Source organism: Pezoporus flaviventris, unplaced genomic scaffold (genome assembly GCF_033815535.1).
Source record: "Pezoporus flaviventris isolate CSIRO_AGI_PZ_B2104156 unplaced genomic scaffold, CSIRO_AGI_Pfla_v1 ptg000037l, whole genome shotgun sequence".
Lineage (NCBI taxonomy): Eukaryota > Metazoa > Chordata > Aves > Psittaciformes > Psittacidae > Pezoporus > Pezoporus flaviventris.
The window spans coordinates 23,099,606-23,124,429 of NW_026892585.1; the positions used below are offsets into that span (position 1 = coordinate 23,099,606).

The 24,824-nt window shown below is 38.2% G+C and overlaps 1 protein-coding gene across 9 annotated transcripts in view; it reads left to right on the plus strand.

The window, feature by feature from the left end:
* The window catches only part of RBMS3 (RNA binding motif single stranded interacting protein 3), a 726,761-nt gene that overhangs the window by 583,710 nt on the left and 118,227 nt on the right, over positions 1-24,824 (plus strand). The window lies entirely within an intron of this gene.

Sequence of the window (24,824 nt, forward strand, 5' to 3'; positions counted from 1 at the left end):
CATAAAGAATTGTGTTGTCCTACTGCATTTTTTTATCTAAAATACTTATATTTGATTTTTTTTCCAATTAGAGTGAAGGCCACATAAGTAAATGCTGGTGCTTTTCAAACCAACTAGATCAGCAACTGCATTATAGTTATAAAAGCACCAGGATTTCAGGTTATAGTAATTTTGTGTTCTTTACAGTTACTAGTTGAAGTTACTAATATTAACAGCAATAGCTGTTAATATTAACTGAGGATATTTCAGATATGAAGTGATTTTATACCATTTGTACTAGCCATAACTTAATGAAATGCAGCCATTTTCTGATACTACCTGCAGAATTCATTCATTGGTGTGTCCATGCCACATTGAAAGGCAATTTCCAGCCAGTAGGTTGCTTTAGAAATCTTCTGCTGTCATCTATGTGGCCATCAGCTGTGCAAAGTTTAGTTATCAGTTGCCTGATTCTTAGTGTTTGACAAGGCCCAAGGCCTCCCCAAGGCCACAGATCTGCAAAGATTTCTCCCTCATATTTTCTGAAAAGCTATGTTAAGTGAGCAGGAAATCTTTGCAAGAATTGCATCCTAAGTTATTACCTTTTTTTTTTTTTTTTTCTTTTTGACTTCCGGTAACCTGTTTCCTCTTTTTAGTTACTTTCATTAAATTCCTCCTTATTCATTGCCTGGTTCTTTATGCAGAAGATGTACTAAATAATTAAAAGAGAGCCATCTGAACAGCTACTGTGTACAGTAATTGAATGCTGCAATGTACATATAAATTTTAGTCAAATCACCTTCATGAAAGAATATAACACTTGTGGTACAAGCTGCAAGACTCCATTCAATGGATTTCTTTTGAAAAAGTAATCACAATTTTTCTCGACACTAATGCACTACAGCACCAGCTTGGTGAAGTACAACAGACTTGGGCTGCATAGGACAATGGGCAAAGCAACATAGGCAGAGACCCTCAAACTTTTCTGTATGCATACATTGAGTCCCAGTAGTAATCTGTTTAATATAGCAACACCCAATGGAAAGAGTGTGAATAGCAAGAAGTCAGTAAGTGCAGCTTTGCCATTAAAACCCTTCATGCTCCATGGTCACATTCCTGGTTGTCTCAGAAAGGACACATGATTTGAGCCAGAAATAGAGCCAAATGTTCTTACAGTGCCTGCTTGAGATAAAAAGGGTACGTAGTAAAGAATGAAAACTAGAAGTTGAAAATCTTATATTTTTTATTACATTTTAAAATTAATCAGGAATATATTGGGTATTCAACATCAGCAATGTGGGACATCAAAATAGGAGTCTTGATAAGATAGCATGATAACTTTTGTTCCCAGGGATACACTGAAATTGGATTTCAATGTTTATAACTTTTGCTGCTTTCTCAGTTAAAGGACATGAATCAACTTTTAGTTTCCTGAAGAAGGTGTCCATGTGGGAAAATTTTCTGCCATGTTTCTCTCATGATTGTTGTGGTCAGATGGCGTTTAGTTGCAAGGATGAGCTGGAAAGTAACTATTTTGAGTTTTCATTTACCTAAGTACAATTCAGATGCAGATCAAGCATAATGCTTGGGGCAAAGCCACTGAACCAGCAACTGCACTCACTCAACTATGCATTAGATATCTGTAAGATCCCATTTATCCTCTGTTTTTGGAGGGCAGATTTTGTAGCTCCCAACACAGATAATTAGAAATTATCATAGGGTATTTGATCCACATGAAAGAGAATATTTATGTCTTATTATTAGAGTAAGGCCTTTTTCAAATCCATGTTTAAAACACTTTTTGAATTCCTTCCTCCTCTTCTTCAGAAGCTGGAGGGCAAACATGATCAGTTGAGCAGTTGTGTCAATTGAAGTGATACTGACCACTCATACTTACTTAACTTTCATCCAGTGCAAAAACCACTCAGTCTTAGTTTCTTCCTCTTGATGTAGATTCCTGATAGACCTTCTACTCAGTTTACTGATCTGTGCTGTGAACCTGTATTTAAGCCTCTGTTCTGGGTTTAGCAGTAGCAGTCATTTTTCTCTTTCTTAGTAGCTGGTGCAGTGCAGTGTTCTTGACTTTCAACCTGGGAACAACGCTGATAACAACGATGTTTTTAGTTACTGCTCAAATGTTTAGTTTGACCAAGGACTTTCTGAGTCTCGTGCTCTGCCAGGGAGAAGGGGAAGCTGGGAGTAAGCAGAGACAGGACACCTGACCCAAACTGACCAAAGAGGTATTCCATACCACAGCACGTCATGCCCAGGATGTAACGGAGAGTTACCTGGATGGGCTGACTCACTGCTCAGTCAGACTGGATATCGACAGGTGGTGTTGTATTCTCTTCCCTTGTTATTTCCCTTATCACTGTTATTATTGGTGGTATCAGTAGTGATTTGTGTTATACCTTAGTTACTGGGATCTTCTTACTCAAGCAGTGGGAGTTACATTCTTTTGATTCTCCTCCCCATCCCTCCGGGAGGGGGGGTGGGGGGAAGAAAGGGGGAGGGTGAGCAAGAGGGCTGCATGGCTGACTTATGGCCTGGGCTTAAACCACAACAGCCTCTCAGCAAATATAGAAGCATCTTGCTTTATCCCCTTCCTGGCAGTTGCTTATCTTCCTGTATGCAGAAGGAAGGAAAATCAGGTCTCCTGGTTTACTTGGAAAGTCACAATCAGAGTCTGAAAATTATCCTACCAGCATCCCAGTACTTGGCATAGAAAGAAAATCATCTCTAGTTATTGCTGTGACCTCTTTATGGATTTCAGTTAAAAAATGCGGAACCAGAGAACATTAGTAGAAGTATGCAACACTAGCTGTTATTAACCTCTGCTGCTCAAAGACATGATCTTACTGTGAGAGAAAATTCATCAATCCTTTTAGGGTTAAATTAAATTGATTTAGGATTTTCAGCTGTACTTCTTTTAGACATAGCATTGAACTGGGAGGGCTTTACATGTTTGTCCAAATCTCCTCTCACCCAAACTCTGATGTTTTGGTTCAGGCTTGCCAGCTAATAAGAGGTTGTATGAAGCCCATCAAGAAAAAAGAATCAGCCTGACTGTAGGCTATTTTGTACAACCTACCCTTGTTCCTGAGGCAGTGAGACTATGGACCAGACGCACTGGTTTGGCAGCTATCTTCCATCCATGCTGGCTTCCCCAGTTCCCTGAGATGTGATCCTGGTGACGTAGGGTATATGTGTGGGGACACCATGTCTGTAGGATAAAGTGTTCATGTTGTGGGTCTGGTTTTGCCTGGTTATCAAGTCATGATGGAGGAAGGACTGAAGTAGGTAGCTTCAATGTGATGTTGAACAGCCCATCAGAAAGACTGGGCAACATAAGAGTAGCTTTCATTATGAATCAGCAATGGGCCATGACTCAGTTCCTCCCAAATCCTCCCAAATAGTTATCTCAAACACTCATTTTGAATACAGAGCTCTTTTCCAACTAGTGTCTCCTTGGCAAATGAAATGTAAGTTTAACTGGATGTGGGGCTTGGTGTGGGTTTTTTTGGTTTTGGAGTTGGCTTTTTTTCTTCTTGTTTTTGCTTGTTTGTTTGGTTTTGGGGGGGAGTAGGTTGGAATTTGGGTTTATGGTTTATTTGGTTTGGGTTTGTTGTGGTTTTGTTTTTTTTGTTTGCTTGTTTGGTTGTTTTTTGTGGATTTTTTTTTTTTGGGGGGGGGAGGTTTTGGTGTTTGTTTTTTTGTTGTTTTTTTTTTTTTGATTTTGTTTTGTTTTGCTACTTTGGAGGGTTTTTTTTTAAATAAAATAGAAATTCCAGGAGAATCACTGCTGTGTACCTGGATGTTTGAGCCTATCCAGGAGTCACACATCTAAGCTGACCCAGGCCAACAATAAGTCAGGAAAGAGTAAAGCAGTGTTGTATCTGCAAGGAAAGAAAGAGCACAGAGAGTACTCTGGAGATTCTGCATTCTGTGTGTTCTCAAGGCAAAAATATGTCATTACTTGTTTGACTTTCTAACTTCAACTGCTGTCTGTTGTCTCTTAAAAATTGTGGAGCTGAACACTGGCAGCTCCAGACCACCAGTGACAATGTAAAGGTTATTTTCTGCCACTTGAAACATTTTGCTGGTCAGATGTAAATTGAGCAATACTTTGTCTATGTTAGTGAATTGTTCTCCTTAGGGGTGCTTCTCTATCCAACTACTTGGCTTCGTTCCATTCCAAAGGGAATTGCTCCACTGTCCTCCTTGCTCAACTAATAAGAATTTCATCATGTTCAGTCTTAGACGTACCGTACAAAATAATTGGTTATCACATAAATAATTAGTTAATATCTGCATTTCTTCCATACTGAGGAAGTACATTTCCCAGAAATCTGGAAACTCTCAGTTCTTGGCAGATTCCATGTGAATTTCATAAATATTCTGATTAGCTTTGAGTGATTATTTTTTCGCAGGTTTTTGTGTTTGTTTTTGTTTTCCTTTTATTAGCACTGCTTTTCTGAGCTAAATAGACCAGGGCCTACTGTGTATATTTTCTTCCTATAGAGAGTGCAGCCCCACACAAAACTAATTGTACAGGCCCTGCATTGCCACTCTGAAAGAGAAGTCAGAAAATGAGTTCATCAGACTATAGCACTGTACATCTCCACCAAGACGTGAAAGGCACTGCTAATGATGAAGGTAGCTCACTGTCAGTCTTTCAGTGCTGCATCTCTGTTGGTGAATAGGGGACTTTAAAGGAAATCCTGCTAATCTATCACATTTTGCAGTCACTAAATTAATGTAAAATTTCCTAGCAATTCTATCAGTAACAAATTGATTTCTCTTTGGATGGGCTAGCTTAGGGTACATCTTTGCATAGAATTTTCGTTCATCTCCCAGTATCCTTTGGATGCCTTTAAAAAAATTCATTTTGTCTTTTTGAATAAATGCAAAGACTTAATGAGTTCTTACATTTCTCTTTGGAATTTCACAGGAACATGCCTCAGTTGTGGTAATTATCCTCTGCTGATATGTCCATTATGCTCTCTCACAGCATTTTATAGTCATTATAGTACTTCCTATATTTTGTTGGCTTTGTAAATACTTTTGGTTGTCATAGGACATTGGGCCAATTCCTTTCTCAGGGAAAATAAGTGAGACACAATGCTACAATGCATGGTCAAGAATCTTACTCTTTCATAGCAGGTCTGTGTGGCTTTTATTGCTGATTTTAATGACAAGTTACAAATATCTGACAAAAAGAAAGAAGAGGGAAGTACTAATCTTGTGAAGATTAAGAACCCCACAAGTAACAAGTGTCTGGCATTTTGGGATTGAATTTAACTTGAGCAGAAACTCTTAAACAGAAAAAAATCATCTTCAACAGTACAGATGTATTTGCAAATACCTCATATCTTGTTTTAATCATTATTACCATGCATTTTTCTCTTTAGAAGGTCCCAAGCACTGCATTTTTACACACTCATTTCAGGAGAATGTATGTGTATTTTCTGCCTTTCTCCTTATTTTAAATATTTCTCTTAGGTCATCTCTTAGATTCTTCAGCCATTGAGAATATATTTAAATATTTAATCTTTGCTTCAGAGAAATAGAATACTGAATAACATATCTAGAGCGCTGTGTTTTCTAGGAGATTGTGGCTGAAATGGTAATGAGAAAACAGTACTCCAGTTGTGAATTAACTCTGCAATGGAAAATGTAGCAACATGTTCCACTGGTTTTCTCTTATGAATGAACAAATGATACCTTGTTTGTTATCAGTGATAGTATCAGATGATTCAGATGTTTTTCTGAATGAATGAACCTAAAATGTTTTGTTTGATAACTTTTTAGCCTCTTTTTCTTAGTTTTGGTGCTTCATCTTTTTATTTAATTTTCTCTTCATTTATATGCATAAAACCCTGAAAACTCTTCCAGAACTATATTTTGGGGAGTTTACATCACTTTATCAAGGTAAGTAATACATTACTATAAATATCAATGTCTTTCTATCTTGCTTTCTGTATGTATGTATATGTAATTGACATTTTAAACAAGACAAAAGAGCAGCCAAAGGTGGAAACTATGTACAGGCTTGTAGTTAGGTTAAAACATTTGCTGAGTGCTGCAGAGAACTTAAACAGAATAAAGGGCATTCTGGTAGGTTTCGTACTGTTAATACTCAGCAGAGCTAGTTTTAAAAGGAGGTTATCTTTCACGTATTGTTATGTTCAGAAATTATCTTTGTTCAAAATACATGAATTCCCTCACTTGTATCCTCAGTTCCCTTACCATATATGATGTTAATGTTATCTGAATGTTTTATACCGCCTACTTCCTACGAATTCAGTTTTGTAAATATTTTCATTGTTATCTGCCAACTGCAGTATATAAATCCTTCCCCATTGTATCAGAAAATATGATCCATGTAAAGACCTTTGTAAAAAATCACTGTTTAATACATTTTCTATTTCTTTATCCTGTTTCCAATTTCTGCTTGTCATTTTTTGTTCTATCACTGTTATCTTTTGCTTCCTCTGCTCCATGAATGCACATGCTCAGCTTGTTGTCAACAGAAATTTCTTTTACATCTTGAACCCTCTAAATATCAGTTCCCAGTCTTAATCTTTGACAGACATAAAATCTTTAATTCCTTCTGTTATTGTCCTGCCTGAGCCCTGGTGATGACCATGAGGCCACTGTAACACTTCCTGCTTTGCACCCCAGGTCCTTCCCGCATCCTCAGCAGCGCACAGGTGGCAGTCTCCAGCTCAGGGGTCTCTAACAAACTGCTCAGTGCAGAATGGGCTCTGTTGACCTGTTGCCTGGGTCATGATGGATGTTAAGAGGTGGCTGAGTAGCATACACAGCTGTCAGAAGAGAGTTTCCCTAGGGAAACAGAATTTCATTTTTCAGACATCCATAGTAAGATCATGTAGCCTTTGAAAGAGATGGTCATAAAGGTGGACTTTCTAACCAAGAAACTACAGGATAGGTACTGAATTAGTAGAAAATATAAAACCTCTTGCTTAGTAAGCAGTTCCCCTGTTAGGTCTTTGTGGCTTTGTTTTGTGGCTCATGCAGGCTTCTGTGGTGTGGCCAACCTCCTCAGTGCTGCTTTTCCTTTTAGAGCCATGGCTCTCACACAGCAGCAGCAGCAGCTCCTGGCTTTGCCCTCCTTCTGGGTACCCAGCAAAATACTGCTTGTAGTTAATCCAGCCTGAACTGACTCTTCAGCAACAGGTTGCCAATAGGTTGCGACTTCAGCTGAGATCAAGTGTTTCTTGGACTATCTCCATCCTTTCAAAGACAGCCTTTAAAAGTTAGCCAATATTTATGTTGCTTCATGGCATTTTTTGGAGTTTAAAAGGTGAAATGTGTCATTTTGTATCACTGAACAAGACAGGGTTCTTTAGCTCCTTTTTTTTCTACTTCTCCAGAATTATGTTTATGTAACCTTCTGTTCTTGCTGTGCTGACATTTGTGCAGATGCTTCTGGTTTCATAGCACACATTTCCATGTTTCGATGCAAAACTCCATTCCAAATTTTCTAGATCTTGTTTTTTCTTGGGAGGGGGTGGGGGGGGGGGGGGGGGGTGTTTATTTCTTTATTTATTTTTAAGATTGTATTTTCTTTCAAGGCAAAGAGATACTATCTAAAAAAAAACAACAACCCAACTCCTATCTACTAATTTTCATTTAGCTTTGGCTAGGAGGATACAGAATTAGATATTTACCCAGTAAACCCCAATAGCTGGTATGCGTTTATTTCTTGGAGGAGCATGAGTTGAACCAGTTTGTATTTCTGATATTAGGAGGTGTGTATCAGTGCTAAATCACATAGTCTGGGACCACCAGAGAATCTGTGTGAGAAGACTGAGTGCTGACATTGTCTAAGGCCTGCTTTTCCAGCAATATATAAAGATGTTGATGATGGGGGCTTTCTCAAATTATCTGATGTGCTACATATATATGTCTTGGTTTATTTGGCCTTATACTTTTATGTAAGTTCCTAGGAAAAGAACCATATCTTTTTGTATTTTAAATAACATTATTATGAAATACTGACTTTTGTAATCTGTCTGTATAATTAATGGCAAATTGTTTCACAGGGCTTGTTTATTACTTTGTAACTAGACCTAATAAAAACCATGTAAGATCAGTTTATTTTTGGTATTGCATTAATTCAGGTCATGATGTATAAAACATCATTACTGCACTTTGGATTAAGATCTTTCACTTGGTTTATAGGATTGAAGTTGGAGAACAATAAGGCATATAAATGAGAGAAGATCATTCCGTGTTTCTTTCTGTCACAGTATCACCTGTCATATCTTTCATAAGGTTTCCAGAAGTCTGCAAGATAAATGGAGAATTGCATTCCTTTGTCATTCATAATATCTAGCGGTAATGAAGTATGTCACAGTTTGTCTAATTTTAATATATACATTTTTTTCTTTTAAATTGAAGAGCATTTTTTGCTTTGAAAAGTGATTACATAAATCTTATAATTTAACAATCCATTCCCTTTATATGCAATGGCAGATATATTTGCTTATGAGCAAAAAAGTCTCTTCTGTATTTTATTGCTGCATAGCCAGCACAGCTGAGAGTATGTGCACTGAATTCTGTCGTGCCTCATATATCAGCAAGTGTCGATAAGTTTCTGGTCCAGGGACAAGGCTATTCCTTGGATGCACTTGTAAAATCCAAGATGAGACAGATGAGTTGCACAGGTGTTATGGCAGGCAAAATTTATGAGCCAGAAAGATTCACAGCTTGAATTTCAGATTGTTTAGGTCTAAAGGGCTGGCAATTTAAACCAAAGTAAAACAAACAAACAAAAACATACAAAGCAGAGCATGAAACAATGTGGAACATTGTTAAGTCATTTGTACATGATTCAGATTTCAGGGAGGAATTCTGCTTTTGCATCAACTGTGGCCAGCAGTAGCATATCCTCCTGTTTCTTCCTCTCCTGCATTACTTTTATTAGTCCCTTCAGGACACTTTAAATGACGGGAGTACTTCTGCTTTGTAGGCCTTACTGCTGCAGTATAGCGTTGTCACACCTGAGCCAGCTAGTTTACAACTCATTTAAAAAGCTAACTTGAGCAAGGATATCAGTCTAGCTGAGCACAGACTAACCACTCAAGCTCACAGTGTGTTATGCTTAATAATACTCGGCAAGTGGTTTACATGGTTCTTTGGTTTTTTTATTTACTAAGGGAAATTATTTAATCCTTTTAGTCCTCTCATAGCAAAATTCTTCCTTTGCTCCTCATTCCTCCCTCCCTCTCTTAAACTTTGCTACTTGCTTTCGCGTTGAACATTTTAAAATTTGAAGTATAGAGAAGTTTAAGTCAGAAGTTTCAGTCTGAGTCTTTGCTCTGTAATTCCAGTTAACCTGAACAAAAACGTTTTCTTGAAACTTAACAGCATACAGATAGGTATTCTTTGACACATTCCTTTGGGCCTCCATATTTCAACCAGAAGTGGAAGCTTCTGGGACTGGACTTTTCAGATGTCGCAATAAAACCGGAGCATTGTTTTTTCACACATTTTGGAACACCACTGTAAATCAGTAAACATCCAGGTGATGCGTGCCTGGTCTGTGCTGCCTTCAGGGCTCCACAGACATAGTGGCTGCTGCCTTCAAGCATACAGCCTCATGGAGTCTTTCAAGTGGATTTGCTCCATCAGGACTGGCATGGAGGGTTTTCTCCAAATACATTTCTATTGGCAGAGCTGGTGAAGAATTCAGTGGCTTAAAAGAGAGAATATGTATTCAGACTTCTCAGTGCTTTTGTGAACAGGCATAAGTAGCAGGTGCTTGGTGTGGGTTTAAGTGGCTATGGGAGAAATTTAATGCTGATGCCTTTAGGAAGGACTGTGTATCAAGAAAGGATGTTTAATGAGAGATTGAAGGCAAATATGTTGAGAAAGGAGTATACAGAACCTGTCCTTCTCTCCTGGTCTTGCCTTTCTGCCTCTTTCTTTCCCTCCCTACCACTTCCCAAAGTAATCATTTCCTTACCACCAGAGAAACCTTGAGGACTCTTCTGTGCCCCCCTCTCCACCCCCCACCCCGAGACCCCAAGGGTGTGAAGTAGCATGATGTGTCTGAAGTAGCCTGTGAAGATCTTTTCCTTTGTGATTCATCATGTAAGATGAGCAGTATGACAACAACAGTTTCCATGTTTTGAATACCAGGAGCCTCTTTAGTAAATGAAGTCTCCCTCTCCCCCTTCTACTCCTTGATGGTACTGCACAACAGAAAAAAGCAATTCAGTCTGAAAGCACTGGGAAAGTGGCTAATGTTTTACTTGGTATTCTTTTGGTCACAACAACAATGTCATTATGCTGCAGGTCAACAGTCCTCAGCAGCAGTAAAAGCCCCATTTTTTGGCCATTTCTGTTAGTCTTTCTTGATTGAATGGCAGCATTTGATCACAAGATCATAGAAAGTTTTTTTCTATGTTCAGTCACAGGAACTTGAAAGAGGAGCAAAGCAGCCTACATTTTACTAGGGCTGCCTTTGTGTTTATGATGTATCTGCAATTTACCTTCTACAATGTATGAGACATCAAGAGGGAGGGAAAAGGTGATGCATGTCTGATTCTACATTTATCGTTTTTGTTAAAGCTCATTAAAATAGCATTTTCTATGTAGCTTTTCCACCACCACCCTGTATGTGATCCTCAAATACATAGCACTCCAAGAGCTGCTGCTGTTCAGCAGAGAAAAAGAAACTGAAAAATGAGAGAGGAGGGGAAAAGGAGTAATTTAACCTTTTGAGGATATGACAAAATGCTTTTCAGGAGCCAAGTTTTACAAGCCTTACTTCGCATTTCAAAAATGCAAATTTTAACAAAAACAAAACAACAACAAACCACCCTAACAAAATAATGTCTCAGGCTCCTCAGTTAGAGTATTACATTACTGAATACAGTCTGGTTCTTCCTCAATTAGAATACTGATTACACTGTGAATTCACTGATTCTAAATCTTTTTTTTCCCTCTGGCTTTTTCTTTCCATTTTCTTTTCCCTTTCCCTTTGCCTTTCCTTTTTGCCTTTCGATTTCCTGCGTTTCCCTCTTTTTTCCATTTTCCCTTTTTCATTTCTTCTTTTTCTTTCTTCCTCTCCCCTCTTCCCTTCCCTTTCTCCTCCTTCTCTCCCCCACCTTTAGTAAATACCATAACTTTGTGATCAAATGTGAAGTTTTAGAGCTGACTCTATAAATTTTTGAAGCATGGATTCAAATTAAGAAAATATGACCAGCAGCCTACTAACTGTATTCTTGTCTGGATTTCCCCCTCCAAGCTCACCCCCTATAACAGAACCATGAGTGAGCACCTGCCATCCAAAGCACTCTCCTTCAAGAAATTCTGCATCAGCTGAGTTTTACATTACAGTCTAATGAAAGCCTTAGCATCTGGGAATTTCAAAAAGATCCTGTTAGCATAGGAGTAAATACGTTGTGAGAGTCTGTCTTTCACTGATGCAGGAGTTAATGTTATTTTAGTTTCTAATTTATCTTATTTCAGACTAGCCCCAAGGGTACCTCTAAGAGAAACTGGGGGGAATTAAGCTGGATTCTCTAAAAGCAGAGAGTAATCTCTGCATGTGAGTGGCAGGACTGAGAGGCTGATTCCAACAAGCACACAAGTGAACACAAGTTCATGTTGAGCAGTTTTTCCTTTTCTGTATGAATTAGCTGTGTTTCAGCATACCACATATAATATAAGAAAGAACAGTCATTAAAAATCTTAAATACTATTTTTTGTGATTGAGGTGTTGGTAGGCAGTTTCTCATTTATATAAGCATATGTTTTGCCTCCTTGTAGTTTAAACCAAATACAGTCCATGACCCAGATGGCTGGTTTTAGCACTGTGTACAAGGCATGTCATCCAAAGTGGGATTTAATTTCAGAGCTAAGAAGGTAGAAGATGTAGATGGGACAGCAGTAGTTCAGGATGGAAAATATTGTAGATATTGGAGCACATGTGAATTGTAAGTTAATTTTAAATGTTGGGTTTTTTTCCAAGCATTTTGTTGCTGGCTTTGAACAAGTAAAAAATACACTGCGCCCGTAAAAATGCACATTATGAGAGGACTGACTCAGTAATCTACTGTTCTGACCAATTTTTGTGAACTTTGATTCTAGAAGATTTTTCCTGGACATCAGAGTAGTGATGTGCAGGAGACTTATGTTGTAGGTGGGCTCCATACTACTCCCCCCGTATCTGTTCCTAGTTTAACATAGTTGACATTTTTTTAAAGTAGTTGGAGTAAGAGGTACATAAGTCCTATTAGACTGCATGGGTACCTAGGTACTGAAGTCTTTTGGGCTTACTTGAAACTATTTATCATTAATCAACATTAATATAACCAAATGTAGGAAAATTTAATAGATGGAGGCAGACTGTCAGACTTGGGAAATAAAACTGTTTCTTTATCCAGCAAAAACAAATTGGAAGCTGAAAGCTTTTATTTGTCACGCAAGAAAGATCAACTCAAGATCAGGAAAAAGACCCACCCTTCCCTTAAGCTGAGAGTTTCAAAAAGATGGTAATTATATTGATTTTGATAGTGGTTTTTGTTCAGCAGATGTTTTTCTCCTAACAAATACATGAGGACCACCAACATACTTCAAACAGACCCCCAGAAAAGAGCAGTCACCACATAATAGTTTTCAGTTACCACTGGTGGGTCTGGATCAATGGCTAATTTGTTATCTCATTACCATTTCTCATGCATCATATCCTGTACCTCACAGTGAACATGAAAACCTTTCCACCTGATTGCTGCATGTCTTCTAACAAAAACAAACTGAATTCTATTATTTTCATGTTTCTACCCTTCTGCAGGAGAAGAGCAATACAGGCAGAGACTAGTGGTAACTGCTGTGCAAAAATACTGTTGTAATTAGCCCTTTTTCCAGGAACACAATGGATCCCAAGAAGTCGTCTCAATCTGAAACCTATAATAGTGCCCTAAGGAGGCATCACAAAAGACTTCAGCCAGCACAAGTGCATTTAGTAAAATTAATTGTGGCTGTCTGAAGTCACAAGCACTAGTTAGGAAATCAGAATAACTCAGTTATTTAACACAGCTGATGGATTCCAGCTATGGGTCTACTGACACTTTATGTATACCCTGTAAGTGGGATGTGGCAGAAAGATCAGTCAGGGGAAGAGACAATGCCAGGTTAGTTAGGATGTCAGTCCTTCCACCAGACCTATGAGCAGAGAAATCTTTGTTAGCTACCCCAGTGGAAACTCTACAGTACATGCTTTCTGTGAGAGAGCTGCATCTGTTAGAAATACTGTAGTTTACTCTTTTAAACCCCATTTTGTTACGTATTTTAGCATTTCTTAAGCTGCTACTTTCTTGGTAAGAACAAGCTTAACCTGCACAAGCAACTGCTCAAAGAACAGATGATTACATCTCACTTTCCTTGCTGCTGAGGAGCTTGGCGAGAGTATCTTGATTAATAAAATGGTTGTCCATCACTCTTTCCTGTTCCCAACAGGCTTAGTGCAGCGTGTGTTCCCTGCAGCTGGCGTTGCCTTGCTGTCACCATCTCTTTTATGCCAGCATTTCAAAAATCTCCTCCATGGGTTCTGAGCAGCCTCAGCTGCACTGAACTTCTTGTAAATACAATCCTGTGTTTACATGTCCTGTGACCTGCAGCACTAGATCAGACACTGTTTGCATCTTGTCATTTATCCATTCCCAAAGGAAGGATTTTGCCAGCTGATGACACAGCATGGATTCCTCCACTCTTGGTAGGCAAACTGGGCACCAATGGCTCGGACCTAGAGCCTATCTGTTGCTGCTCTTTTCTCAATGCAGTCAGAATTGCTTAATGTTTTATGCTGTGACCGATTAGACAGGAGAAACCTTCTGTTGTTTGATAACCTCTTTTGATAACAAGTTTGTATCATTGAAGCTAAATCTGTATGACAGCTACTCATCTTGCTTTGTCTGTTTTGCTTGGGATTTTTGAGCTCTGACACGTGTGAAAGATGTTGACTTGAATGTGTCTTGCATTGTTGATTTTTGTAGATGAAGATGCAGCCTTAACAATATGGAAAAATTTGAGTTGTGGTCCCACCTGTCATGCCAGAATTGTTGGGAATTTTTCCTTAAAGCTGATTCTCATATGATTGTGTGCCTGTTTATAAATACATATTTCCCCTACACACCCCAAAATGTCATTGATGACCTTGACTGAGAAAATTTCTTAGCAGATACTTAAATAATCTTTACTCAGATTTTAAGAATGTGCTTGATTTTTGTCTTGGAAAGCCATGGTCTCCCAAGTCTGAACCTTCTATTTAGGAAGTAAAAGAGCAGCTGGGTGAGAGAGCAAAGTTCACATTCTAACATCTGCTGAGGTTTTCAAGGATGGTTTTGTATCTTTATCTTAAAGACAAATGAAATTCAGTAATTTTAGATAGAACAAAATCAGTTTACTTGGATTGTTTGAGCAAGCTAAAAACTCTGAATCACCACATTTATAGAGGCATATTCACATCCAGTTATGGTAAAAACAGTTTTGTTATTTTTATACTTTGAATGCTTTGGACAGTTTTGTTTGTTTAATATGCATATCTATATGCATTCTATTCACTGTCCCTAATACTGGAGCATATTACAAATTAATTAACTTAAAGGGTAGTATACCAAATATTTTTTGACTGTTTTTTATGACAAGGAAGCTGAGACCAAAGAAGGGGAAGATTTGCTTAATGTCACGTAGGGAGTTTGGAGTGCTAAGAATAATAGAAGTAATTAATGCATAGCTTTTCCATATATCTTTCCACTAATGGATCTCAGAGAACTCTGGTTTTTAATCCTACGTCTTAGTTCAAGCTCATTAACTCTTCTTAAAGTCAGATTGCATTGGTTTTAATGCATTTTGTTTTGGTTTTAGAGATTATAAATCTGTTTTTCTAGGTAATCCTTTTTAACGAATTAAGTTTTCTGATATTTTACCATTGTGTGCCAATTTTTGAGACCCTTGCTACCTGCATCTTCCATCTGCTTACTGCTTTTAATTTGTTGGCATGTGCTTTTGTGCTGACATACCTGTCTCTTGGAATTAGATCTCAGCTGAGCTGGATGGGGAATTGAGCAATGAATGTTAACATTCACATGCATCAGTTTGTTTTTACGGGCTTCTGCAGTTGAGTTTAGCTCTTAGGAAAGGACTCATGTTCCTTTCAAAGAGGATATCCTTTTGCTCTTGCGGCATTTTAAAGGTCTGTCCTTAATATCTGCCAAAACCAAAATAACAATTCTTTAGGTATTTCCTGTTTTCTCTTGTTGAGAACTCTAAAGAATCTATCAACTTGAAACAGTTCCTCTTCTTCTGTGCTAGCTTTTAAAAACAGACAGTTCTCAGCACATTACTTTGCATTGTTTGACATCTTGATAGATTTTTATTCTGTTATTTTGTCTTCAATTTCATTCTTTATAATGTGTGTTGAAATTTTTTTCACTGCTTGTTGCCTGTTTGGAAATATAAAAGCTCTATTGCATACAAAAAGATGGTCTTTAAGATGCTGAGTCTTTTGCTTTGCCAAAATTAGAAACATGCTTAAGGCTTTTGTTAGATCCTGGTTTTAATTTCCTGGTTAAAAGACTTCCCCTCCTTTTTTTTTAATGCCTCTCCCCACCCGTTATTTGCCTTACAAATGGTTGTTCATTTCCATTCGCAGTGAGGTGACAGTTATGGGAATATTTTGGGGCTTGTAAGCAAACAGGAAGAAGATGCTGGGGAACAGACACTTAAAAGCATCATCCTGGCTTTCCCATGGCTGTTACTGCTTGGTTGAGAGGGAAGATTCTCATCTACTCTATTTATATTCTTTGTTATGATTCTTGTTTATTTCATTGTATAAAAATAAAAAAGGGGAAGTTTGGAATCTCTGAGCTCTAGACTGTAAGTAGTATCATTTTAATAGCCCATAGAAGCCATTTTTGTTCCTGAGACTCTTTCTGATTGTCTCTCTGACCAGGGTCTCTCAGATACCTCACTCAGGAAGAGTTTAATGTTTAATAGCAGATTTACTTATTTAAAGCTATTTGACATTATGTGGGATTATGGTTTAGAAGAGCAATGAAGCAATATGCTGAAGAGATACAGCACTTGTTAAATACAGTGGAATCACAATAAAAATGTGATTCCCAAGCCAGTCTCTGTATGCCTCACCATCATGAAGGTGATTGGAAAGGAATACATGGCTTGAAGCCAGCTCAAACCTTTTGCTTTTTTCCAAGTTTGTTGTATTAGTTGTCCCTATTTTATACTTTATGTGGGCCCGAGACTCGTAGATCCTTCCTCCATGCTGGTCTGGCTGTTTCAGGAGGATATTCACACCTTTTGAATTAACTCAGAGAAGTCCACTTACACAAACAGGTGAACCACCCAACTGATAGTGCTGTTTATCTAAAACAAAAGACACTTTTCTGTTGGTTCAGAGAAAACTCCAGGAACAAAGTTGCCAACAAAGTTTTCAAGCTGACAATCAGGTATTCTTTATTGCAGCACCGGGGGACACGGGGGATAGCTCCTCCTAACGTGTCTTTCCCCATTGCCACACAAGCCATCCTTTTATAGCCACTGGGCATACATACGTATTCATGAGGCTATGTATGGATTACATCATTTTCCAGAAGGTTCCCCGCATGTGTACAGAATTGTGGTGGTGGTCTCTGAGGGTCATTTACTTCTTCCAACAATCTTCATCACTTCTGGCAGCCTTTGAAGCACGCGCAGTAGATGCTCATACCAGTTTAACTGGTTCGTTAGCACCAGAGACATAATAATCCTCCTATCCTCCTACTTATCAGTTAGTTTAATTGTAGCCCATCCTGGACACCTGCCATTCCCAGATACTCCTCATCCCCGTGTCCTGTTCTTCTAGGCTGTTTTACTTAAAACTATGTCAACTACAATGATTTATCTTGTGAGAATTCTCCGTATGTCCTCTAGCTGTACTCTAATTTTTTTTCTCTATGTATCATGCACCTCAGTAATTTTCCATTGCTACTGTTACAAAGCCATCAAACTTAACATTACTTAAAAATAATTCTGAAGGTTTCTGTATTCCATTTTGTGATTTTCTGCCCCCCTTGTCTCACTGTTCCCTTTATGTTGAGCTCAGTTCAGCTTTGTTTATGAGGCTGTGGTCACCTGCTGTATCCTTCCCTAAGCTTTATGAGCACATAACTTCACCCGTGCCCATGTCCTCTGAACCTTCTTCCAAGGAGGAGGAGGAGTTGGCTGGTGATTTTCTACCCCCATCTCAGACCAGCACTGGCGTAGCACAGTGAACTTAATACATTCATCACATTAATGACCAATCCTGTTGCCTGGGCGTAGTGAGGATGATAACACATGCCTATACGGAATGCCAGTGGCCCCACCTCCATCGGTTTAACCTTGCTCCATGGGCCCCAGCCCATCATCAAGCACTGGTGATGAATCACATGCCAAAGATGTCCTCCCAGATGGCCCCTTTCTTAATCCATTGCCTTTCCTTGCCAAATGGAATGATCCAGCCCATGGCTCAGTGAAGTGCCTCTCCAGCACACCAACCAAGGAACAGTAGTCTCTACTTGTCTGGATCCTGCTTGCTCCAGGTCTCCTTTGAGACATGGATTGGAAGACTACTCTGATGGCTGTTGTGATGGTAGCCTATGCATGTGGCCATCAAAACAGCCTCTTCATATTGTGAGCTACCTCCCTGCCTCACTTCCTGAATCCCATAGAAACATAGACCCTGCTGCTGGCCCTCAACTCCCTGACCTGCTTGTCTATGTAGCACCAAGGAGATTTGGCAATTGCCAGTCCTGACCTACAGGCTGTGGTCTGTCCAACAGGTCTGAGGCAGCAGGAGGGTTTAATGTTTTAATGCCAGATTTAGGTAGTTGAAAATATCTGATGTTACATGGGCTTTTGATTCAGAAGAGTAATATACCAGTTTGTGGAACAGCACAGCATGATACAGGAATTATAATACACAATTAGAATACTGAGGCACAATGCAAACCTGATTCCAAATACCAGTGTCTATATGCTCCACTATCACAAAGAGTGGGGGTTTCTCCAAATTAGAGAAGACCCAAATATGGAATGAATAAAAAGCAATCTGGAAATCTTTAGGTAGCCTTCATAATGAGGCATTCTTAGTATTTGTTTCCTAACAGTTTGCATTCTGCTGCTTAATTTTTAAGAAGAAAGGCTGTATATTTTTTTTTTCTTATTAAGTCATGTGTCTCATTTTAGCTAATACTTATGAAGGGTATATCTTGCACCTTACTAAAATCAAGTCCTGGTAGTTGTTGGGGGAAGAGAAGAGCCTGCATAATGCCAGGAGTTATTTGGAGATTCAGAGTCAAGGACTCTAGGGTAATTGTGCGTGACATTTCATATCTGAGATCTGTCTGCTTCAGAAAGGGGGACAGCTCACTTGAAACATTTCCCAGGATCAAGGCTTTTTCTGGCTCCTTCAGGAGTTTCAGGTTTAAATGGCAATTCAATCAAATGTATCTTGTGCCATCAGCATCTGGATGCCAGCTCCGCCATGCAAGGACAGGGTGGTTTCATGTGTGCTGGTGGGAAGTTACACTAGAATGTAAGACTATGTGTGTGTGGTTAATAGTTTAAAACACCATTGCTGTTAATTTTTTTAGGCATTATTACTGAAATGAGGTGAAAGCAAAGCCACTACAGTTAATTTTCGATTTGCCATGCTAAAGAAAGGGAGAGAGACAGCAACCTAGATAAGATGTGGATAATGCAAACCATATATACATGAAGCTATCCTAACCTTTAATAACTATAAACAGTTTCTGTAGAGAACAAGGGTAGCTTTTAAAAAGCAGCAGCCAAAATGTGGAGAGCAGTGGGCATTGTGCATCCCATTTTCTGCGCCATGGTGCTGGAGCCGGAGGTGTCTGATTGAAATCTCATAATGAAACATTTTAATGCTTTGAGCAGTTGAACACAGTTCAGCAAAGCAGAACTGAACTAATGTGGACTGCCTGTTTGCTAGTAAACAGATAATTGTTCAATTTTCATGAAACTAAGGTACACTTTGGTAAAGTCCACCATGAAAATGTGTTCTTGTGGATCCTGTATAGAAGGCATCAAAATAATGGGGGGAGGAAGGGTGCCTATTGGATACACAGATAAGGCTTGAGGTTAAATTGTTATAAAAATAATACAATTTCCACATTATTATGCCATTTAGATGCTTTTACCCAGAAGGTTTTTCTTTGCTGCTGCTGTTATTGGTAGTGATCTCTTCATAGATGGATTAAAGTCAGGGAACGTTATTAGACCACAAAAATTTCTTTTGTTTTTTTTCAGAACAACCTTGCAGCTGCATCATTCCTAGGTGGTTAGTTTGCATTTCTTGGCTACCAGCCATCCTAAATGGTAAAGAGCACAGTACTGGACAATGAGAGGGTTTTGTGTTGTGATTATTTTTATTTTTTTTTTAAGGAAAAATCAAAGAATCCTTCTGATTCATGTTCTTTCTCACGAGGTTATCATTTCAAAGGCTCAGCATGCAAGTTATGTCATCAGAACCTCCTCTGTTCTTTACTTGCTTCATGAACAATTTTCTCATGGAGGAGTGGCTGGATATTCTCAAGAACATTCTTACTCTTTTCAAATAATAAAAATGTTCTGATTCCCTGAGGCACTGTGGGCAAGGTTAATAATTTGTTTGCTGCTTTGTTCACAATCACTTTGCATTGGGCGTTGGAACCTTACTTTTATTTACAACTCCAGGGTTTGACTTCAGGCTGGGGAATCAGAGGCTTAGTACTTGCTTTTTCTCTATGTGCTGTACAGGCTGCAGTGGAGAGTCAAGCGTATGTATGTGACTTCCTCATAGCTCTTGCCAATAAAAACTAGAGAGCCTGGGCAGAGAATCTCCTGTTTAATTTTCATGTGTCCCTTTGATTTTGATGCCCAAATTTATATACCTGAAGGTAGTTTTCAAAGGTAAAGACCACTCAATGTTCTGCTGCTTAAAAGAAACCTCAGAAAATGATGCTCTGGATAAGAAAACAGACACTTTCAAGAACAGAAATATGAGATGGGTGGATTCTTGTATTTTTCTAATTCCTTCATTTGGTGAAGTACCTGGAAGGAAGGTGATTAAATGTTAATTGTGTTTCAAGAATCATTAGTCTTTACATAGTATAGGCAAAAGCAGTGGTCCAGATTTTTTTTGGACCAAAGGACAGCCATGGTCTTCTGTCAGCCTTCAGAAGTTCTTGAAGATTATCATATCATCATCTTTTTAATTAGAAACACCATCCTGTAAGTTTGCTGTGAAGACTTTGGCTTCATGGTCTGTAAGAGGTGTTATACCATGGTTTGGAAACATGCTGTCTGTAAGACATTCCTAAAATGTCTTACAGAGTCCTAGAGTAATGTAATGGTTGGTCACAGAGTCCTGATTCAGATGCCAGCAGCCTTTTTTTAATTAAAAAACCTCTGTCCTTGTAAGGAAGTAATCCTTTCCCCAAGTCAATTTTAAAGTTTCTTGTTCACTTTAAATATTTCATTACATTAATTTTTCAAAACAACAAAACAAACATTCATCAAGTGAAACTAAGCATGTCACCCTTGAATCTGTACATCTGTTGCTCTCCTGCTGCTTTCCTGCATAATTCATTTTAATACATTTAAAGTGTACATCTCATTAAAATTCCTTACACACTTTTATATATATACAGTTTGCATTAAAAAGGAGGAAAAGCAGGAAAGGATTTTATGGCAAGGAGGTTCATTAACATGACTCCTCTTTTTACCTTAGTTTTTTCTGTATTGAATGTATACCTGTGGTCTGCCTTCAAATGCCTACCTCAGCATACAGTGTCATCTGTCTCTTTGAGTCTGAGTCATCTCTTTAGTGCCATTAGACATTTTCTCCAGCATATTTTCTCTTACTCTTGATGTCTTTGTTCCTCTTTAAGTGCATACATCCTCTTTTCTTCATCCTCTTTTCATCACTTCACATAATTTATATACACAATGTGTTCAGTGCATCAGTACTGTTATCAGCCAAGAGAATATCCATCATTTGCTCAGATGCTCTAGAGTTCTTTGAGCTGGCTACAGTGCTGTAAGGGGGTTTTCAAATTTTATTCAGTTTGTGGTTTCTTTTTCTCTATCAATACTTTCCGTAACTGCAGTGTTTGGTTTGGTTTCATTTATTTTAGCATTGTGGAGTTGTTTGTATTTCTTAAATCAACTCTAGAAAACAAGTCAGTCTTGTAGCTTGAGGTGGCAACCTTTTAAAATCATTGAATTCTTATTTCAGTGACTGCTGAAATTTGTTCTTTGAAATCCCTCATAGGTGTTTAGGAGTATGTGTGCTTGTTACAAATAATCCTAAAGTATTATAACTCTTGACAAATCATATGAAAAGCTTATAACTGCAGAAGAAAACTCAGAATGCTTGAGAGAAAAAGGAGGTCCATATTTGATAAGAAAAAAAAAATTGTAATTTAAGGAATTATCTTCAAAAATCATTCTTTGGGGAATAAGTGACATTTTATGTAAGATAGTATATGTTTGTATCTACCTGGTTTCTTTGGACTTTCACATTTAGCTATTGACATCTGTCACTTAGAAACTTCATGAGAATTATATGCTAAATGAAATTTAAAAGTGAAATATATAGTGATTGTATACTGGACTAACCTTTTCTCCTTAGAAACAGGAGTTGAAATACACTTTCTGGAAAAGTTTATTCAGAGTTTACATGGCAAGTTCCTCATTGCTTCCTGGATATAATACAGTGTCAGTCAGTGAGGAAGAGATTGAAATCCATATATGAGCCCTTTAAATAAATTAGTCAGGTGCCTTCAGTCACTTTGGCTTCCTTGAAATTGAGTAACAGAAAATGCAGCCGTGAAGGGAAAATTGAGAGAGTTCCCTTACGAGCAACAGCTATTTCATTTTATTCAGATTACCTAGTTCCAAATAAGTGGCAAAGGTTTGGATTCAGCAGCATGCAGCGCTGTCAAATATAGGTTATGAACTATGGGAAACAAGCTCAGCCCTGGAAGGCTGTGGGTCTGGAGGCAGATAAGCTTGTGTACACTGAAAGAGTTTGGTCTCCTCAGGAGCCAGTTTTCAGGTGCAGGCTGTTGTGGGATTAGTTCATCCATGTTCATTGTTGAGAGAAGCATAGATTCATATGGACTCAGTCTGTCGTCTGGTTTGCCCCTGTACAGGTGCATGTTGCTGGGTTTTAGAGTAATGCATTTGTATTATTATGGCATTTTGTCGTATTATCTAGTCCAAGTTTTTTGTAGATACAACAAACATTGCATGTTACAACAACAGAAAAGGTGGCAGTTGGGAGCTGACTTTGAGGACAGTGGACTGCAAAAATTCATCTATTTTCGAAAGCGGTAGGAATGACTGATGTGAAGTTCCGTGTTTGTGCTTTGCCTTTGCAGTCAAATGTGCAGCAGGGTTTTGTGTGAGGGGTTGGAACCATTTGTTTCAAGTCCTTTCAGCTGCTGGAAGCATGTAGAATATAAAAGAACAGAGTTAGGTTCACAGGTTGATTTTCCCCAAGTAGTGCTAGGTTATTTCATATGTATTCCAGAGAGATTAATGTGTGAGAATCCTGCAATATATCTTGAGAGACTCAGAATGACAAGGCAAATAATGTTTTCTTACAGGCTGTTTATTTCACAGATGTCTACTGTTTGCTTTCTTGAACTTTCTTTTTATGTCTCAGATACAGAGCTCTGTCTGGGGCATACTGAGCATTCATCTGGTCGAGTGGTTTCTGGTTTGCTGCAATAAGCACCAACTTATGTTTGGCTGCTGTGTTCCCCTTTGCTGTTCCTTTTTGGCTTGCATGGCACTGCTTAAAATGAAATTGAGACAAAATCTAGAAAAACTCTTTCTTATTATTTTTATAAGCTAAAAATAGAACAGAAATGTTTCTTATTCAGAACTATTAATCATTAATCGAACACTAAGTTACTCTATGAACTCAAGTGTTTTTATGCTTTTTACCCTCTCACTACTCAGAGTACCATTTGTTCTATTGCACCATCTTTATTTAATTTCATCTTAAATTATCTAATATTTTAATCTCTTCATGTCAGAGTCTGGATTTTTCTATGGTTTGGAAAGCTCCCAGAAAAATGGGGCTGGGAGCCATCAAGTGCTATTGCAGTACAAGAAATGGTTGATCAGGCTACAGTCAGGTCAGTGGCTTATCCCTGATCAAGAGAGAATTTTATGTCCGCTTGTATTAGACTTCAATGATGTGTAGCATACTTTAGGCTATAAATAGCATTTTGCTGTTCAGTCCCACTGGACACAACACACGATACTGCAAGTATTGATCAAAAAGCTCTACTCTGTTAATCCCTCTGCCTGTAGCAATGTTAAATATTTATGGATTCCAACCTAGTATCCTGAAGAATGTTTTAGCCCTGCAGAAGATGCTGAAAGTTTCTGCTTTATACCTGTTTTACAAGTATTTTCTTCTTTTTCACTCTTTTTTTCAATCACATAAAGTGTGACATAAAGGATTATACTGTGCTTGCACCATTTTGAAGCTTTGTTGCATTAGCATGTTGTGAAGGTATACATTGATTGAGAGGTTGTAGCAGTTCAGTATCAAAGAGGAGAATGCCTCAGAGATAAAATCTATCAGCGTCTCATCCCCACGTGGCTGACTTACAATAAGGACAAGGAGAGGTTAACACTGCACAGTGCATTGCAGTAGTGTGAGATGGCAGACAACAAAGAAGACATATTCATATCAGGTTTATCCAAATATTCATGAAATTATCTGAAAATTATCAAAGTACTAAAAAATTACTTATTTCCCTGCTAAAAAAATTAGTTATTTCTCTGCTGTTTACTTATTATATCTGTATGCTCATCAAGATGTTTAAAAGGTTTGTAGCAGAAGGTACAGTGAAACTTGTAGGCTTTCTGTCTCCTCTACTTGTTCATTAACCTCAAGTAAGTGTAGTCATTTTTCCTCAATTTTTTATACTAATATATCGAAGGCAGACTTGATATTGTCAGACATGCACTGGAATATGCTCCAGGAAACCTTCCTTCCAGTGGTGAGGTGACAAATGAAAAAGAAAATAAAAATGGATTTTGCAATTTAAAACATGGCGTGCTCAGGGAAGAATGCATAGCCAGCTATAATGTGATATGATTCATTTCTCTATATGCAGGGAAGAATTTTATACAAAAGCTTTATGGGAGGTGTACAGGATAGTTAAAGTAACATGAAGACTATTGTACGTAATGGTGCTTGCTTTATCTACCAGGAGCTAGAAGAAAGGTTTAAATACTTGTATTTGCCCTCTTACCTTTCAGTAAGATGTCACATTATGCCTCGTTCCATTACCTATTTAATCATCCTTTAGACCTGATTATGTGTTTAGAGGGAAAGGTTGGCAGAGAGAGTAAAACAGAATGCACACATGCTTCTTTCACTAAATCCCTGAAGATCGTGTCCATACTATGTAAAGAAATTGCATTTTAGATATCTACAAAGCTGGTGCAAAAACAGTCAGTGCTTTAAGTTGAAAAATTTACATGACTTTGAAGGATTTACTCTTCCTCTAGGTGATCAATGGCACTTTGCAAGTTTTAATGGCTTGAGCTGCCATGATGCTTGCTAAAAATTTGAGGCATGTTTTGTTCAGAGTTCAGGCTTCATGTGAGCACAAACATAAATATCCAAAATTTCAGATCCTTGAGGTGTACAGTCTTAAATGTCAACCTGAGTGTTTTCAAAGGAGAGCATTTTAGAATAACTGATCTTCATCTACATGATTTTGTGGAGTGGAATT